The sequence below is a fragment of the Vombatus ursinus genome, unplaced genomic scaffold, assembly GCF_900497805.2.
Source record: "Vombatus ursinus unplaced genomic scaffold, bare-nosed wombat genome assembly UNPS02014802.1, whole genome shotgun sequence".
In the NCBI taxonomy this organism is placed as follows: Eukaryota; Metazoa; Chordata; class Mammalia; order Diprotodontia; family Vombatidae; genus Vombatus; species Vombatus ursinus.
The window spans coordinates 5657918-5663897 of record NW_020954580.1 but is presented as its reverse complement, the minus strand read 5'-3'; the positions used below and the strand labels follow the sequence as shown (position 1 = coordinate 5663897).

Here is a 5980-nt window from a genome sequence, read left to right as displayed (position 1 = left end):
TCTCTCCCTCCCTCCCTCTCTCTCTCTCTCTCTCTCTCTCTCTCTCTCTCTCTCTCTCTCTCTCTCTCTCTTCTTTTTGTGAGGCAATTGAGGTTAAGTGACTTGCCCAGAGTCACATGGGCTGGTGAGTGTTATGTGTCTAAGGCCACATTTGAACTCAGGTCCTCCTGACTCCAGGGCCAGTGCTCTATCCACTGCCCCGTTTATAATTTCTTATGGAACAATAGTATTCCATTATAGTCATATACCACAACTTGTTCATCTATTCCCCAATTGATGGGCATCCCCTTGATTTCCAATTCTTTGCCACCACAAAAAGAGCAGCTATAAATATTTGTTTACATGTGGGTCCTTTTCCCTTTTTAATGATCTCTTTGGGATACAGATCTAGTAGTGGTATTGCTGGATCAAAAGGTATGCAGTTTTATAGCTTTTTAGGCATAATTCCAAATTGCTTTCCAGAATGGTTGGATCAGTTCACAACTCCACCAACAATGCATCAGTGTTCCAATTTTCCCACATCTTCTCCAACATTTATTATCTTTCTGTTTTGTCATGTTAGCCAATCTGATAGGTGTGATGTGGTACCACTGAGAGAATTTTAAAAAAATTCTTAAAATAGGAATTCTCAACCCAGAGTCCATGAACTTGTTTTTTTTAAATATATTTTGGTAACTATATTTCAATATAGTTGGCTTCCTGTGTAGTCTTATGTATTTTATTTTATTTGTTAAAAGCTTTAAAAATAAAAATTATTTTATTTATTAAAAAATAAAATTAATTATTCTGAGAAGAGATACATAGACTTCCCTAGATGGAGAAAGGATATATAACACAGAAAATGTTAAGAACCTTATGCCAGTTATTAAATGTTAAAATGCATCCCTATCTGCCTGTCCTATCCTGCCTGTCCCTCATTATTCCGCCAAACTCCTGTCTCTTTCTCTAAGGAACCACTAAAGCATATACTAGTCACTGGGCTAAGAACTGGGGATACAGAAGTGAAAAATGATAGGCCCTGTTTCCTTTTACTATATTAGGGGAATTGGGCACACACATGAATAATTCTAGGTTGGCATCAAAAGAGGTAATATATGTAAAGTGCTTTGCAACTTTTAAAGCATTATATGAATAGTAGTTATTATTATGACTTAATATATTATTAATGTAGCATAAGATAATCCACTTTTATATGATGCTTCAAGGCTTACAAAGCACCTTCCCCATAATAATCTTGGAAGTCAGAAGGGTAGGAGAGATTCAAAAAGGGAAGAATTGACTCTAGCTAGGGAAATCAGAGAGGACAAAATGGAGGAAGTGGTACCTGAGCTAGGTCTTGAAGAAAAAGAAGGATGTCAACAGGAGAGGATTGTTGGAGGTGGGAGAAATCACAGGATCATAGGTGTAGAGTTAGAAAAGACTTCAGGGCCACTGAATTCAACCCCCTCATTTTGCAGATGAGGAATTCTTCAGGTTAAGTAGTTTGCTCAAGGTCACACAGATAGCCACTAGCAGAGTTGGGGGTTTGAACCCACGTACCTCTGTGCTTTCAGACACAGAGGATGGGTGTGTACAAATTTACAAGGGCAGGAGAGAGTGCTGAGATGTGTGTTTACATGTGGGTTGTGTATGCATCTGATTCTCAGGGTGAGTGTACACTAGGTTCTCTGTGGGCAATTGTGTTTACTGTCTGTGTTTTTTTTTTCCCTCTCTCTTTTTTTTGCACCTGGGTCAAAAATCTTTACATTTTCCCTCCACCCCACTTCTCTTTCATAGTATAACTGGTTAACTGGTCCTGGATCTGACCTCTGGGGAACATTTGAACTTATCTCCCCTGAAAGGGGGTGGGGACAGAAGGGCAAGGGTTAGAGCCCTGACAAATTTAGAAAGTCAGAGAAGCTCATGGTGGTGATGATGGGTGGGAAGTGATTTTCAGATCAGGGATTGACTTGCCTCTTTATTTGTATCCACAGCACCTAGCATAGTGCTTGATATATAATAAGTGCCTAGTGAATGCCTTTTCATTCACTTGTTCATTCATTGGAAATCTGGATATCAAGCCACCCTCCAGCCAGGGGCTCCTTTCCCTTTTCCAGTTCTTTATCCAGGCAATATGCAGGGAGTCAATACACTACAATAGGGACCCTGGATAGGAAAATGAAGAGTAGAAACTTGAGTGTCCTGGGGGTTCAGGTCTAACTTCTGGAATGCAGCTGGACACCCCTGCTTCCTCTGTCTGGCCTCCCAGTTCTTCTGCTCTAAAGTCTGGCTCAATGTGCTGCTGGACTGCTGGAGTGTAGCAATGTGTATTTTAAAGGAAGGGGTGTGGGGAAAAGGGGCAACAGAAAAGGCCCCCTGCAGGGAAGAAGGCTTGTTGGCAGGAGCCCCAGTTTCCTGAGCTGATCCCCTTTCCTTACCACCCTCCCCCATCTTTGTTGTTTCAATAACATCATTTCTGTCCCCCCCACAGTGAGATCTGAGAGCCAGAGAAGGAAGGAGCAGGGACTTGGTGGTGGTGGTGGGGGCATGGTTAGGGGAGCATAGTGGGGAGAGGTGCAAGAGCTGAGGGTTGTTGGAGAACAGGGGATTATGTCCTATTGGAGGTTAGTTCTTCCCTGGGCAGATTTGGGGTACCCCGCTGCTCAGATTGGGGCAGGGCAGTCCCTGAGCCCTGGTCCCCTGACAGCAAAGACAAATATATTAAAATTCTTGCTGAGGAGAAGAATGCAGGATAGGGAGAATGTTTCATAATCTCTAATAACAGTGGTGGGTGGGGGCAGGGGGCAGGCAAGGAGGGCTCTGGACAGAGGGAGTGGGCCTAGCTGCAGGCTTCTCCTTGGGTCACCTGGGGCCTTCCCTTAGGGGTGCTGACCCCCAAGTCCTCTCATCCACCTGTGCTTCTGGCTGGGTCTGCATGTTCCTCAGTTTGTTTATGTCTGATTGTTTATCTCTCTCTGAACTCTTGTACATGAATTGGGTTGTCTCGTTCTGTGGATACTGCCCTATCACAGCAAAACATTTGTTAAAAATAATTCATATGGCTTATTTTGTGTTTCATTTGAATTCTACTCGTTAAATGTTAAACTACATCCCTATCTGCCTGTTCTATCTGTCTCTCTCCCAATGCCCCCCCCCCCCCACTCCTGTCTCTAAGTATCCACTAGCCTCCAACCCTTTCCAAATCTGCACAGGCTTTTGCCCCTCTCCCCTAATACCCTCTCCACTTCAACTTGATTTCTCTTAGTGCTCCCCATTGGCCTCTGCCCTTCTTTCTCCTTTGTTCTCCTGGTCTCTGCTCCTCTCCCCTCAGTGCACCCACAACTCTTGCCCTCTGTACTTGGTGCCTATCAGCCCCAGCCCTCCCCTTCAGTGTGCCCTTCCTCCTAATCATGACCCTTCCTCAGGGTCCACCAAGTTCCTACTCAGCTCCCTCATTTGTAAGGGGAAGAGATTAATCATTTATTAAGGGGTGACTATGTGCCAGGCATCGTGCTAAGTGCTTTACAAATATCTCATCTGATTCCTTGTACGGTGGAGAGAGAATTTATTCTCGGAGTCAAAGGACCCGTGTTCAAATTCCACCTCTAACACTTGCCACTGGTGTGACCTCGGGCAAATAATATAACGTCCTCAGGCCTTAATTTCATTTGTAAAATAAAGGGGTTGGATTAGGTGGTTTCTGAGGTCTCTTCCAGCTTTATACCTATGATCCTAGCTATGGGAGTTTAGGCAAGTCATTTAACGTCCTTGGGCTTTCTAGATTGGGTAATCTCTAAGGTCCCTTCCAGCTTCAGACCTATGGTGCCATGAGCCTTCTGCCTACTCCTATCAGTCCCCATTCCTGTGCCAAGGTTCTCTCGGTTCTTCTCCCTTCAATGTCCTGCAGAGCTCCTGCCGCTCTCCCTCAGGGTCTCTATAATCCCTGCCTCCTTTTTTCCCAATATTCTCTCCTCTAATGTTCACCATCCTCTCTCCACCCATCTCACCTCCTCATACTAGTCTCTGTCCCTTTGCCCTAGATTCTCCTTCCACCAGTATCTCCCTTTCTCAGTATCCCCTCAGCCCTGGCTCCTCTTCTCCACCGTTCCCTAGCCTTTCTCTTTGTATTGCTTCCCCATTTTACCCCAAGGATCAACCCCCTGCACCTCTCCCTCTGCTCCCAGTGCCTCTCCAGGTCTCTGAGTTCATAAAGGGCATGTTCCTCTCCCCCATTGTCTCTCCCCACCTCTTCCCCTGCCCTTCAAAGCCCTTTCCCTTTCCCCTCATCATCTCTCAGTCCTCATCCCTTGCTCTTCTTCCTCACAGCCCCTATTCCTTATTCCACTATGTCCTCAGTCCCTAGGTCTTATTTCCCCCACCCCATCTCCCTCTCCCTCCCTATTCTTTGTGCCTGCTGTTCTTTTGCTCTTTTCCAGTGCATTTTTTAAATGGTACTTTGGGACCTCGGTCTGTGAATACAGCCAGGCTGGATCTTTACTTCTGTCCCTGTTGCTCTATCTGTTTTCCCCTGGTGTCTGGCCTTTCTTCATTCTCCAGCTTTCTCCCTTTCCTAGTTGTATTCCATCTGCAGATTTTCCCTCCCACCTCTCCTCTTCTTTGATTGACTTTTCTTCTTCATTCTATTTCCCTTTGCCCCATAGAGTTCTTTTGTCTCCCAGTCCCTAAGCCAGTGGAAGTGTCTCTGTTCGTCCCACTCGCTGCTTGTTCCTTTCTCTTTCACTAAGTGAGCTGCGGAAGGCTCCTGATTCCTCCCCTCCCCCCAGCTCTCACTCCATCTCCTGAAGTTGAAATGAAAATTCCCTGGATCTTCCTCCCACCCGTGTTGGCTAAGGTCTCTCCTCTAAGGGCTCTGAGCTACTCGGCTTGCCTCAAACAACGCTTTCCTGCCCTGAATCCCGCCCCCATCCCCAAACTCCAAGGCACCTTAAAGTTGGGGCCAGGGCGGACAGGGACTGCTGTTCTCTTCTGGAATCCTGACCTCCATCCGTCTCTCGGCACCCGTCGGGGGGCACTTTGAGGGACCCCTGCCTGCAGGGGGAGGAGGTGAGCCCTTCAGTGCCCTCCCCTGAACCTAGGTGTGATGAATGGTTCTGTCCCCCCTCCTCGCCAGTTGCTGGCCCCCTCCCCACAGGGCCCTTTGATCTCTCCCAGTGGGGAGGGGGCCGGGGGCATCAAAGGCATTTTTGTGGCATTAGAGAATCAGATAAACGCGGTCTCACCTGCAGCTGGGCTCCCCCACCCCCACAACACCGCCCAGCGGCTGCCAGGGGCGGATGCCGGGTGGGAGAGGAGGTGGAAGGGCAGGCTCAGGGAACCAGGGATCCTCTGGGGCTGAGCTGGTGCTCACCCCGGCACTGCTACAGAATGTGGGGAGAAATCTTTGGTCTCTACCTCTGAAGCCCACCAGCCTCCCGACGATCCCCAGCCCTTCCCCCTACCCCCTCCCGAGTGAAGGTGGGAGGAAGAGTAGCAGGGCCGTCAGGGCACAGTCTCACTTCTCAGGAGGGAGGGAGGTCAGGGGAACTTCCTTGGCAGTGAGGACCATGGAACTGGTTGACCAGAGGAAGCTGCGCATAGATCACTGGATTTGGAGCTACAGGAATTGAGTTCGAGTCTCGATTCGGTTACTTGCTCTTATGTGACCTTGGGCAATCACTTCATCTCTCTGGGTCTCAGTTTCCTTGTCCGTATAATGAGAGAGTGTGTGGACTAGATTATCTCTAAATTCTCTTCCAACTCTGAAGTCTGTGGATTTTCTTCCCTGGGGATGCTTCTACTCTGGGAGAGTCTTCTGAGAGCTTTGCCTAGGACAGAAATCAAAAAGTCTGCAGGCAGAGGGAGAGAGCAGAGGACCTTTGTAAGGAACAGCTAGCCTCAGGAGGTCTGCGATTCTAAGTTAGGCACCCCTGTCCTTCTAGGCCCCCACCCCGTCTCCCCCTCGGGCCCTGGGGCTGCATATTCCTCCAACTCCCCCCCCCCC

The 5980-nt window shown here is 47.9% G+C and overlaps 1 pseudogene; it reads right to left on the bottom strand.

Moving 5' to 3' along the window:
• The window catches only part of LOC114051496, a 10378-nt pseudogene extending 5206 nt beyond the window's left edge, over positions 1-5172 (bottom strand).
• Between the last annotated feature and the right edge of the window lie 808 nt (positions 5173-5980).